The sequence below is a fragment of the Sus scrofa genome, chromosome 8 (genome assembly GCF_054392235.1).
Source record: "Sus scrofa isolate SSC_HxYL_T2T_F1_AM1 chromosome 8, Sscrofa_HxYL_maternal_Yorkshire_Landrace_v2.0, whole genome shotgun sequence".
Taxonomy (NCBI): Eukaryota; Metazoa; Chordata; class Mammalia; order Artiodactyla; family Suidae; genus Sus; species Sus scrofa.
The window spans coordinates 2204315-2218242 of record NC_139390.1 but is presented as its reverse complement, the minus strand read 5'-3'; positions in this window follow the sequence as shown (position 1 = coordinate 2218242).

Genomic DNA, 13928 nt, shown 5'->3' with positions numbered 1-13928 from the left:
TCTGTCCCCTGGGGCACGGCAGGGCTGGCACCTTGCTGCCCGGCCTGCTAGATTTGTTTGTCTGAACAATTTCCACCCTTGGGCAGTTATGAGTAAGCTTGCGGTACCTTCAGCCAAGCTCTTTTCACTAGCTCTGTGTTTGTTTGGGCTGTTTTTGCCCTTTTAAAGTAAAAATAGTTTATTTTTAACATATTAATGGTGTTGTTTTCTTTTAAAGATGGTGCAAAAAAGAAAAAAAAAAAAAAAAAGCCAGTTTCTTTTCTTGGCCCAGCGTGTCTGTGACAGCCCTTCCCATCAGACCCCCTGAGGCTCTGTCTGGGCCCTGCACCCCACGGCTCCCCCGGATTCCCAGCCCTCCCTGGGGAGAGGGGGAAACGTGGCAGGTCTCCTCTGGGGGCAAACCAGATGCAGAAGAAAGACCGAGGCCCCTCCCCACCAGGAACCTGGCCTCCGGGGCATCAGCGAGGCCAGGCTACAGCATGGAGCCTCAGAGCCCCCTGCCACTCCTGGGAGCCCACGGCCACCCCTCCACAAGCACCCCCCCCCATCGTCTCTTCCAGGCCCCCAGGTGGCGCGCTGGCACCGGGGCAGCCCCGTCCCTGCCCTCTGAAGCTGACAGGGCAGCGAGGGGACAGAACGAAAGCAGTGAGGGCAGTGCTGAGTAAGGGAAAGGCAATGGCACCACAAAGAGGGGTCCAGAAGGCTTCTTGGAGGAGGTGGCTCCTGAGCTGAGCCTTGCAGGAGGAGCAGGAGTGCAGCACATGCACAGGCACAGGAAGGATGCTGCAGGTGCGCCCGGTCCCTGGAGGCACCAGAGAAGGTCACGATCGGTCACCGCGCAGAACTGTGGCCAAGACTCACACACACGTCCATCCATTTCTTCACTTCTCACGGCTGCTGCGGGCCCCCCGCCTCCCGCAGGGCCCCGTCCTGTGGCCGGACCTTCTCCTCGGCAGTTTTAACCTGCCTTCCTGCCTCCCCGGGTTGCAGCCAAGAAGGACGTCAAGGCCAGGCAGCCAGAGAGGGCACGAGCCCCCACCCGGGTCCCCCATTAACATGTGGGGCCGGGGGAGCTGTGCCCACACACACCCACACGAGAGCACGCACCCCTGCACAGGGACACACACGCGCGCACACGCGGCACACTCACATGCTCACACACACGGGCCTACATGCACACGCACACACACGCACTCCAAGGCTCCCTGACATCCACACCGGGGTCCCGTGGAAAGTGGCAGGAGTCAGGGTTCCAACTGCATCTCGCAGTTTCCATGGCAACCTCCCTCATGAGCATCCCAGGCTTGTTTCTGAGAGAAGCGTGGCCCTTCCCACCTTCTGCGGCCTTTCAACAGACGGCTCAGGCGGGGGGGCTCGGAACTTGGGCGTCGGCTTCCGACGTCGCGCAGGAGGCGGCGGCAAACAGCCACGACTGCACACTCGGACCTGGGACCGCGGCCTCGGGGAACCGCAGCTTCTGGGGGGTCAGTGGAGTGGAGGCCACGGTCTGGGGCCCGGAGTATAGACCAGGACCAGCACGGGCCCATGGCGATGGCCCTTGACACGGTCTGGGGGTCTGACGTGGGGACCCCGACGTGGGGCTGCTCTTCTAGTCAACATGGAGGGGGCACTGCCTTTCGGCCCCTGCCGCCCACCCGCAAAGGGCACGGATGCGGCCCTGCTGATCAGAGCTCCTGGCCGCGTGGGCAGAAGGGCGCCCGGGACCACCCAGGCCCCCGAGGCCAAGAGCTCGGTGAACGGCAGTCATTTTCTCAGCCAAGGGTGACCCGGGGCCATCCTGAGTGCCCCTCCCCCGGATCTGACACCAAACCTAATTTCGCTCTGCGTGCCACATGACAGCCAGTAAATTCAGAAATGAGTCACTGGGGCAAAAAGAAGAATGACTTTAATCCGAAAGCCAGCAGACCGAGAAGACGGCAGACGAGTGTCTCAAAACCCATCTTGTCTCAGTGCAAATTCAGGCTCCTTTTTCACTGAGAAAGGGGAGGGGCCGATGGTCACTCAGGGTCACTTGCTTGGGGGAAGGGCCCACTGCCATGCCGACCCGGGGCTGAGCAGGGCCACGAAAAGTCGCTCACTCGTGGTTGTTTGTTAGAGAGTCACGGGCCACTCTCCACCCACCAGGCAGTCCCCACGTGCTCCACATCCCACACACCCGTCCTGGCCCATCCAGGGTCCACTGGCCTCCCCTTGCCTGTCTTGGCACCTTAGCAACCTCCCTGGGGTGGGCGCCAACCCGGCTTCTGTCCTCCGCGTCCTTCCCACCAGCTCGAGATCAGACAACGGAGACCCAGGTCACTTTCTGCCCCACAGGCCACCTTCTCAGAGCCTCAGTGCCACGGGCTACGCGGGCTAACCAGGGCTTGCCCACAGGGTTAGCCGGGGGCGAGGCGTGGGCTCCTGGTGGCCACGCCTCCAAGGACAGGTGTCCAGGCTCTGGCACCCACTGCCCCGGGGCCTCCTCCTGGGGGTGGATGCACGACATGGCAGCTTCTGCCCCAGAATGTTCCAGCACTTGCCCTCCATCGGATTTGTACAAAGAACTCCAAGGGGAAGGGCCCAGGCCCAGGCCCGTGGTCGTGAGACACTTTCTCAGTCCCGGCAAGCAGGCCCCGGGCTTGGATCCCGGCTGTGCACACAGTGGGGGGTAGGCTGAGCTGCGGTCACCCCCAGGGAGCCCGTGGGCAGGTGGTGGCTGGGCTGAGATGGAGGGAGACGGAAGCCCTGGGCTCCAATCCGGCCCCGGGTGAGCTGGGTGACTTGGCCACTTCCCTCTCTGACCCTCTCTCTGTCCCTTCCTCTGTAAAATGGGACCACGTTACCCATTTCTGGGGGCTGAGGAACAAATAAAACTGGACAGGATGTGAGGCCCTAGGACAGGGCTGGAACCCTAGTCCCAGGAAGGCCACTCAACCGGGGTCCGCCCCTGCCTGCAGAGGGCTCCTGGCATCGGGGCACTCAGTGGGTGTCTGTGGCAGTGACAGAAGTGAGCTTTCAGCCCTTCCTAGGCTCCCAGCAGGACCACGAGTCCAGACCCCCTCACGGGAAGTACAGCCCTGGGACTGAGCCCCACCAGTGGGGGAGAGGGAGCAGGTGCACCGTTAGGAGCTGAACGGGGTCCCTGGAAATGTAAGGGGTGGAAGCCCTGACCCCCGGGGCTCAGCCCATTTGGAGATGGTGTCAACACAGACATAATTAGTTAGGATGTGGCCGCCGGGGGGGTCTCACCCAACGTGACTTTTTAAAAAAGGGACAGTTGGACACAGGCGTGCACACGGGAGGAGGCCATGAGAAGACAGAGGCCGAGGTCGCAGGTGTGTTCCTAAGCCAAGGAGCAAGGTGGCCTGTGAGCCCCCAGGAGCTGGGAGGGGGCCTGGGGGGCAGCCAGAAGGGGTGACCCGGGTGACTGGTCAGGGCAGGTGGGGCCCTCGGGTGGGCCCTGGCTTGGAAGCAGGGCGACGACTGGGGAGGCCGTCAGTTACGGCCCAAGCCCTGGCCGGCGGGGCAGGGCAGTCACTGGGCTGCCTGGGGTGTCCCCAGAGACAGAAATCTGACCCCCGCGGGACTGACTTTCCAGGTGGCCCCCTGGGCCCTGCTGCGGAGGGTCGGGGCTCGGCTTCTGCACATGCTCTGGCCCTGGTCATTGCCACGCAGCCTCTCAGCAAGGCAGGTTGTACTCAGCCCGCTGGCCGATGGGCTTCCACCCCTGCCTGGGGCAGGAACGTCCAGGTGTGTCTGGCCTGGACCCAAGTTTCACTGGGAACAAACAACTGGGGAAACCTCCCAAGTGACGGTTGGAAGCCCAGCACCTCCCTCAGGACCCCCGCAGCGCTGGGCTCAGCAGGGTCCTGGCCTCCAGGGGACCGAGAGTACAGCACGGCCCGGGCCCCATCGCCCCCTTCTGCGGGATTTGTGGACCGTCCAGGGGGTATGGCGGGAAAGGCTACTCGGGGGGACACCCCGCAGCACATCCTACCTCATCACCAGGGAAGAAGACACTGGCTGAAGGAGGCAGCGGGAACAGCGATTAGGTGGAGGGAACAGTATGTGCAAAGGTCCAGAGGCTTGGCGCTAGATACCACAAAGCAGTTCCCACTGCTGGAGCAAGGAGTGGGGAGGGCAAGAGGTGAGAGGTGAGGCAGGCAGGGTGAGGTCACTGGCTCTGCGCACTGAGGTCACCCTGCTGGCACGGCCACTGTGAGACACTGAACTTCTCCGTGATCAGATGCATGGCGGCCACCGGGAAAGACCAAGCGAATGACCAAGCCATCGGCAACTAAGAGAATTCGGGGTCAGGGGGGAGTAGCTTGGAGGAGGGAGAGCAGTGTCACCAAAGTTGGGCGAAAGGCTTTCGGTTTCCAGCCATCGGGGGGACCAACAGTTCAGCTAATCATCAAGGCAGAGGGGGTTGGGGGATGGGCTTGTCGCCGGTGAGCCGGGGCCTCGTGGTGTCACTGAAGTCCCATGGGGCAGGGGCTTCTCAACAGTGAGCCTTTTCCCGGAACAAAGGCTGGGGTCTCTCCACCTTCGAAGTCTGCAGGGACTTGGGGCTCAGACATGCCAGCATTGTCAGAAACCAGACAAACTTTATTTTATTTTTTATTTTATTTTATTGTCTTTTTTTTTACGGTCACACCTGTGGCATATGGAAGTTGCCAGGCTAGAGCTCAAATCGGAGCTATAGCTACTGACCTGCACCACAGCCACAGCAATTCCAGATCCGAGCCGCATCAGCGACCTGCACCACAGCTCATGGCAACACAGGATCCTTAACCCATGGAGCGAGGCCAGAGATTGAACCCCCAACCTCGTGGTTCCTCGTCAGATTCATTTCCACTGCACCACAGGGAACTCCTGTATCCTTTTTCGAGGTTGCACATATGAGTGATATCATATCATATTTGCCTGCCTCCGTATGAGCATCTCTAGTTGCCTCCATGTTGCTGCAAATGGCATTAATTCCCTTCTTTTCAGGGCTGAGTAATATTCCGTTGTGTGTATGTACCACATCTTCTTTATCCACTCCTCTGTCTGTGGACATTTAGGTCGCTTCCATTTCTTGGCTATTGTGGACAGTGCTGCTATAAACACTGGGGCGCGTGTCTTTTGGCATTACGGTTTTCTCAGATGCATGCTCAGCAGGGGGAGGGCTGGATCGCGTGGCAGTTCTCCTTTGAGTTGCTGCGGTACCTCCATGCCATTTTCCAGAGCGGCTGCCCCATTTACATTCCCACCAACGGCGGAGGCGGGTTCTCTTTTCTCTGCACGCTCTCCAAATAACCTTTGTTATTTGCAGACGTTTTAAAAAAGGCTTTGTGATTTTACTGCTCCAAAAAGCTCCCGTTTTTCATGTAGCTTTTGGATGCTGTGCTGGCGCTTTCAAGACTTTCATGAGGATTTTCTGTTCCCTGTAAAGAAAGTGAGCTCGGACTTGACACACGGACGCATTACACGTACGGGAAACCACCACGGGCCCGGCGGACGGGTTTTTCGTCTTAGACTCATGAGAACTTGGGGTCTTGCCAGAGGCCCCCTCCGGCGGCCAGGGAGCGTGCACCTCCCGATCGGAGAGGGATGCGGCATCGGCGAATGTACAGTCACGGAGACAGCCTCTTTGTCCCTTCTTTCAGGGCGCTGGACTGCTCCAGCTTTATTGGCAACGGTGGTTGATTCTATAGACAGTTTTTCACTATAGATTACATCACAGTGTTAAAAGTACATTGGTTAACTAGTACATGGTATAGCAGCTGTGCATCCTGTTTTAAGATCTCTAAACTAAGCTTAGTGAGTACTTTGAAGAGGCACAAAGAAACACAAGAATTTGGCATTTACAAACTTTGTTTGTAGACGGGTGCTTATTTTCAAAGCGTTATGGCAGGGAGACAGTGCAAGTAAATATAAACCAACTTAATTAAACTAGCTATCACCAAAAGGCTTTTAAAATCAAAGACAAAACCCACAGCTAGGTTTTTTGGATAAGATATGGCTAACTTCTATGGACCTCATTAAAATCCTAACTCTAAAGTTTACTATATAACTAGTTAATAGATAAACACTATGTTTTAACTAAGTTGGATTTAAATAGGGGAGAAGTCCTTCAGGATGAAATTTTTATTACACTATTGTGGTAATTTTAAGTCACAAATCACCACAGGACAATAAGAATGGGACATAAGAATAATAAGTAAACAATCAGGAAAGACTGAGGAAAACTGAATAGCAAGTGAATCACAGAGAAGAGTAAGTCATCCATGGCACAATCCCCACTCAGCAGCACAAAATGGGAATTGTTTCCTGGGAAATTCAGTTTTCCACCCATGTCAGCAGGCGAGCCTTACTGTCTTCTGGGGCCTGTCCTCGGAACAGCACCCTGCGGGCAGGCATCCCCTTGTTTAGGTACCTGCCCTCGGAATGGCACCGTCCAGGCAAGCTCCCTTCCTCGGCTTCTTGTATTTTCTCGGCTCCCCACAGGGTCTCACAGCATCAGCTCCTTAAAGCCAGCCTGGGCGCCCGCCACCCGTCGACGCTGGTGCCTTACCAAGCTTCGCGGTATGAAGGTGAGCCATTCTGCTCGCAGGGCTTCAGGACAGCCTGGTTTTGTTACAGGCTATTTGGTAGGAGAGCCTATGATGGTCTGTCCATCCTGGACCATTCCGGATACCTCTAGACACTGTCCTCAGAAGAGGAAAAGGAAAGGTTTCTCTTGGTCAAAGATCGGTTGTGTAGACTTTTTGATAATGGCCACTCTGACCAGTGTCAGGTGACATCTCCTTGAAGTTTTGACTTGCGTTTCTCAAATGATTAACAACGTGAAGCATCTTTTCATATGCCTGTTGGCCATCTGTCTATCGTCTTTGGAGAAATGCCTTTTTAGGTCTTCTGCCCCATGTTTTATAGGGTTGTTTGTGTGTTTGTATATTGAGCTGTGTGAGTTCTTTGCATATTTTGGAAATTAATCCCTTGTCGGTCACATCATTTGCAAATATTTTTCCCAGGCTGTAGGTTGTCTTTTCATTTTGTTTATGGTTTCCTTTGCTGTGCAAAAGCTTTTCAATTTAATTAGGTCCCGTTCGTTTATTTTTGTTTTTGTTTTCATTACTCTAGGAGACAGATCCAAAAAAAATTTATGTCCGGGACTGTTCTGCTTACATTTTCTTCTAGGAGTTTTATAGTATCCGGTGTTCTATTTAGGTCTTTAATCCATTTTGAGTTTATTTGTGCATGTGGTGCTAGAGAATGTTCTGATCTCATTCTTTCGCATGTAGCTGTCCAGTTTTCCCAGCACCACTTGTTGAAAGAGACTGTTTTTCCCCATTATATAGTCTTGCCTCTTTTGTCATTGATTAGTTGACCATAGGCGCTGGGGTTCATTTCTGGGCTTTCTGTCCTATTCTATTGATCTGTGTGTCTGTTTTTGTTTCACTAACATACTGTTGTGTTTTGGTTTTTTCTGCTTTTTAGGGCCGCACAGCGGCATATGGAAGTTCCGAGGCTATGGAGTCAAATTGGAGCGGTAGCCACTGGCCTACCCACTGCCACAGCAATGCAGGATCTGAGCCACATCTTCGACCTGCGCCACAGCTCATGGCAACACCAGATCCTTAACCCATTGAGCGAGGCTAGGGATCGAACCTGCATCCCCATGGTTCGTAGTTGGGTTCATTTCCACTGCACCATGGTGGGAACTCCACTGCCATACTGTTTTGATGACTGTAGCTTTGCAGCATAGTCTGAATCTTGGAGCCTGGTTCCTCCAGCTCAATTTTTCTTTTTCAGGATTGCTCTAGGTGTTCAAGGTCTATTGTGTTTCCATACACATTTAAGTAATTTTTGTTCTATGGAGTTCCTGTTGTGGCACAGTGGAAACAAATCTGACTGGTATACATGAGGATGCAGGTTTGATCCCTGGCCTCGCTTAGTGGGTTAAGGATCTGGTGTTGCCATGAGCTGTGGTGTAGGCTGCAGACCCAACTCAGATCTGGTGTTACTGTGGCTGTGGTGTAGACTGGCAGCTGCAGTTCCCATTAGACCTCTAGCCTGGGAACATCCCTATGCCACAGGTGTGGCCCTGAAAAATAGAAGAAGAAAAAAAAAATGCAGAAGCCCCTCAAACACACAAAAATGGGCTGGACCTCACTCATCACGAGAGAAATGTAAATAAACCACCTGAGACCCAGCCCTTCCCCAAAGGAACCTGACGGAGCTCTTGGCAGACAGGTAAGAGACAGGTACCCTCACCACCACCGGAGGGGGCCCTTGGGACCGCACTGGAGGGACACTCAGTGACCCTGACAAAGCCCAGATGCACTTCCCTTTAGACACAGCAATCTCACCTCCATCCTGAAGACACACCTCCTGGCACATGGAGCCGCACAGGCAGAGGGTGCTCGCCAGGGTGGGGCCAGCACTGTCACACAGTCGTGTCTGTGCTCAGGGCCCACTGGATGGAGCCAGCTCCACCCCCATGGTGGGCACCAGGCGGTCCCTCTGCGTCCTGAGCAGAGAGGGCTCAGGGATGCACTGCGCGAAGGAAAGGAAGCCTGTATCACTTCTGCCTCTTCACGACCTCGAGCCCCTGTCATTTAAGGGCAGCCCTGGGCAGAGCAGATGCAGTGGACAATAGGCCGGGCAGGATCGCATGCTGAGAAGGACGCTGGGGAGCCCACATGCCCCCAATTTCTGCCCCCGGGCACTCTCTGACCACAGGCCGGGGTGGTGGAGCCCCAGACAGGGTGGGGGTCTCACCCGGCTCCATCAGGGTTCAGGGAGCCAGTGGCAGCTGGAATGCATGGAACAAAGGAGGAAGCTGTGTGGGAGGGAGGCCCCAGATGTGTGCGTGGGGCCTTGGAGTCTTCCCACATCCCGTGCCACCCCTTGCAAGGCCAGGCATGGCGGGGTCTAGGGACTTGGGGACGTGGGAGCTAAGAGCAGGCCTGGGGTGGCACAGGGCTGGAACAGCCTGCATCCCACCCATCAGCCTTGCCAGCACCCTGGCTTTGTCGGGGGGCCAGGCACTAAGAGCCAGCTTCCCGGGCCCAGAACCAGGGCTCTGCCGGACCCACCCCAACGAAGCTGAAACACCACGAGGACCCACGCCATTCAACAGGCTGGACTTAACCAAGGTGGTTATTTTGCAATATATAAACTCTAAAGAAGCGTTGACATATTTAAAGAGATGTAAATACGTCAACAGAGGAGATTAACAGAAATTTTTTTCTTTTTAGGGCTGAACCCACAGCACACAGAGGTTCCCAGGCTAGGGGTCAAGTCAGAACTCCAGCTGACGGCCTACACCACAGCCTCAGCAACGCGGGATCCGGGCCGCTCCTGCAACCTACACCACAGCTCACAGCAACGCTGGATCCTTAACCCACTGAGCAAGGCCAGGGATCGAACCCACATTTTCGTGGATACTAGTCAGGTTCCTAACCCACTGAGCAGCAAAGGGAACTCCAGAAAAACTTTTAAATGCTCTATCAGAAGGGAGAGGCAAGAAGGAGGGGTAAGAGACTAAAAGCAAAGGTACTGCATCTTCTCAGTCTGCGCATCCCACATGCAGCCGTGCAAGGGACACGGCCTCATGTTGGAACAGCAAGGGGATGATCCCAGAGCTCCCGCTGTGGTCCAGCAGGTTAAGAACCAGACTAGTGTCCATGAGGATGCAGTTCAATCCCTGGCCTCCCTCGGTGGGTTAAGGATCCGGCGTTGCTGTGAGCTGTGGTGTAGGTCACAGACGCGGCTCGGATCCTGAGTTGCTGTGGCTCTGGTGCAGGCCGGCATCTCCAGCTCCTATTAAACCCTTAGCCTGGGAACCTCCATATGCCGTGGGTGCAGCCCTAAAAAGGAGAAAAGGAGGGGGGAAGCTTCCCTTATGAAGGACTCATGACTAACTCCCCCCCCCCCCACAGAAAAGACGAGACCCGGGAGCAGGCTGCGCGACTCGGGGGACGGACAGAGGCAGGACGCGGAGGACCCCGCGCCCGACCCCGCCCTGCCAAATGAACGTCGTGGGAAAATGCGCCGAGGAACTGCAGTTCTAACCCCAAACTTTCCATCGAGACAGAAATCCTCCGGTTTGAGAGATACCGAAGGGGCACCCGTGACGCCGTGCTCCAGTCCTGGCTGGGTCTGGGCTGGGTCTCGGGTCAAATGACCGGCTCCAGACAGATTTGAGGGCCGGTTGGGCCGCTTTGGCTCTGGACCGGTTATTAGATGATGTTTGAGAACGGATCGGTAGCCCTCGTAGATGTGACAGCAACCTCACAGTCGTGTATGCTGGGTTAAGGGCCACCGTGTCTGCAGCAGGTATTGCAATGGTCAGCCAAAGCTTGAAGGGCCGGAAGGACGTAAATGTCCCTGTGTCGGTAACTACTGACCTGGCAGGGGGTACAGGGGGGCACAGGGCTCCTCTTCCATGTTTCTCTTCCTTGGGGAACGTTTTCATCGCTGAGAAAAAACCCTGGAGTTCCCTGGTAACTCAGCAGCTAAAGGATCCGGTGTTGTCCCTGCCGTGGCTCTGGTTGCTGCTGTGATGTGGATTCAGTCCCTGGCTCGGGATCTTCCACGTGCTGAGGTTACAGTCCAAAAAAGGGGGAGGAGAGAAAGAAACCCTGCAGCCTCGCACAGACTGGATTTCCCAGGCTCTGCCATTTGGCACGTGGGCACAGGCCCAGGAGCGAGCAAGAAGGGCTGCTTGGCAGCTGCCATGGCAAGCGCCAGGCCCACCAGGCACCGTCTGCCACGTGGGCGTGGACGGGTCGAGCCCCAGCCTCTGCTCCCCCTGCCCACCTGCTCTGATTTCCGTCAGGGGATCCACGTCGTGTGTGGGAAGCTAACTCCACCCTAATCTGAATGGTCTATCCTCCAACCTCAGAGGTTGGATCAAGGATGCTCAGGTGACCCGAGTCAGCCCAGTCAGTTCAGAGTGGGTTTGGATGAGGAGCCATGTAGCCTCAGGAGTGGCTGGAAAGCAGCTCAAGAACATAAAGGGAGCCTACCCTGCAGAAGCAGCACGCAGAGGCTAAGGACTATGTCCTTGGTGACATCTCATAACTGCTGGAGCACGCTTCACCTGAAGCTGCCACTGCCCCTGAGTTGGTCTGCTGTAGAAGCTGATAGATTCACTGAGGCGGCGTTTCTGCTGCTTGCCACATAAAGCATTCTTCATGCTACACAATTCTTTACAGGAGTCTTTCGGACCCTCCAAGACAGGCTTAAATCAATAAATAATTCTGTGTCTTGTTTTCCAGAACTCAGGAGTGCCGGCCCTAAGAATTAGGAGGAGGAAGGGGAGTTACAGGCAGGCGCACCAGCAGCATGGAAGAGTGAGCGCTGACAGCGCATAAGCAGATGGGCTTGTCACAAAAGAGGAAGCTCAGATGCTTACCCTCATGCATAAGCAGGGAAAGGCGGATTAAACCACAACAAGACAGCGCCTCACACCCACCAGCCTGGCCCAAGTTCAAAACTAGGGTAATAGCAAGCGCTGGCAAGGATATGTGATGCCTAGAATGCTTGCACTACTGGTAGGGGTGTCGGTTTGTGGACTGCACTTTAGAAAACAATTTAGCGCATCCATATATAGTGAGTGTGCATGTTGTACCATCTGCATGCACGCACGTGCCGGCAGGCGTGTCTATATACTAAAGGCGGCAAAACAGCAACGACTGTGAATGCAACTGGAGGGCAGGTAAGTAGTCGTTGCCTTATTGTTTCGACTTTTCTGTTGCTTGAAAGGTCTCAAAAGCAAGCTCAGAGGAGCGAAGCGAAAAGCAGGCGGAAGGGGAAGAAAATGTACAGGGAACCAGCCGACAGAAAGCACGAGATAGAGCCGAAGCCTCAACTTGCATGTGCCAGAAGTGCATTAAGCGGACTAAGAACTGTAGTTAAAATCCAGCACTGCAGACGGAACACAGCCTCCGGGAGCCGTCAGGAAAGGGGAGCCATACCCAGAAGACCTTGCGTGTGGCGCATCTTGGGAGGTTTACCCCCAAATGCCCGAAGCGACACGTGAAGCCAGAGCACTCACGCCTGGAGGATGTCCACAGAAGCTAAACCACGGGGCAGAGCGCCCAAGGGCCTGCCAGCCAGGGTGGCATTGCCGGCGTCCCCACCCTGGGTCCCCTCAGCCTGCCACACCCAAAAACTCTCCAACAAGGTCGTCCTAGGTCTGCTTCAAGGAGAAGGGGACACTGAGTCCGCGGCTGTGCCAGGACACTCAGAGGAGCCCGCGGTTGGGCAAATATCTCTCACAAAGCCTCTTCCGTGATAAAGTGCTGACTGTCACATGTCACTCACTGGCTACTGCGCTGAGGCTGAAAGCAGGCCGGTTGTCTGGTCCAGGAGGCTGTGAGTGTGTCATTGTCTACCCTGTGATCTCGGGCTGACCGGGAGCTGCAGCTGCCGCCCAGCGTCACAAGAGAGGCCTGGACTCAATATAGAAAACCATAAATCCAACCATCATGACTCAGGCACCATCTGTACACAGAGAGGATTTATTTCAAGGCATTGGCTCACACAACAGTGGAGGTTGGTGGACGCAGGCCCTCAGGGTGGGCAGCAGGCTGGAAACTCAGCGAAGGGCTAAATGTCGGGTCCCAAAGCGGCTCAGAAGCCCCTGTCCCTGGAGACTTACCTTGATGGAGGGTGATCTGCTGGGCCCCAAACCCTCCACTGCAGAGGTCCATCCCACCCCTAGAGTGCACCGTCCCAGAAACACCCGGGCAGAGATCTGGGCACGCAGCCCAGCCACGTTGACGCATCAGAGACCCCATCTCCAATAACACTGACAACATGAAATTCCTCGGACTAACCCCAACAAAATAGGGGTGAGATAAAGAGAAAAAGAAGAAACTTGTTCCTACGTCCATAAAGGAAACCGAAGCTAATGGAGAGAGAAAATCGATGTGTTTAAATCCAAGCACGCATGCGGATCAGCGCTCCCAAAGATACCAGAACGATGGCAATTTCCCCCAACGCGACTTGTAGAGTCACTGCAGCGCCAGCCACAATCACGTGTGTGTGGTGTGCATACAGAATTTGCCGATCCGATTCTAAAATTCCCATGGAGGGAGTTCCCACTGTGGCTCAGCAGTAGTGAACCCGACTGGTATCCATGAGGACACTACAGCAAAGCCGCCAGTGAGGAACCGCTGCTTGGGTCATGTTTACACCCAGGAAACAGTCTGTCTGTCTGCTGGAAAATTCAGGAGATCAGTGGAGATAAAGCAGGCAGTTTAGAGACCTAATTATCCACTGGGGGGAAACGTATTCATCAGACACCTGTCTCACAGTGTCCACAATAATCAATGCCAGGAAAAAACAAATATAAGTTAAAAGCAATGCCAGGTGGATTCAAGACTGAAATATGAACAATAATCCACGGGTCTTTCGGGAGCACTTGGAGGGAAAGTACGAGGACCTCAGGGTAGGGAGAATTTCTTAAGCAGGACACAAAGGGCACGAACTATAAAGAGAAGGAAGCATTAATTGGGCTACTTTAAAATTTAGCACTCCTTTCTGCACCGGACACCACACAGAAAATGAAAAGAGAAGCCACACTGGCAGAAGGCGTTTGCTGCAGAAGATAACCTGCAAAGGCTCTTTAGAAAAATAGGGAAGACTCTTAACTATTCTCTAAGGAAAAGACCCCCCAAATTTTTTCATGGACCAAAGTCTTGAATGAGTGCTTCACCAAAAAAACAAATTCAATTGCCAAAGGAACATAGCAAAGACGCAGCCCCCCTGAGGACTTTGGATGTGCAAATTAAACCAGGGCGAGTCCTCTGTAACATTCTCTCTGTTGTCAGGAATGTCGAACTTGGGAGTTCCCATTGTGGCTCAGTGGCAACGAACCCAACTAACAACCATGAGGACTCGGGTTCGATCCCTGGCCTCGCTCAGCAATA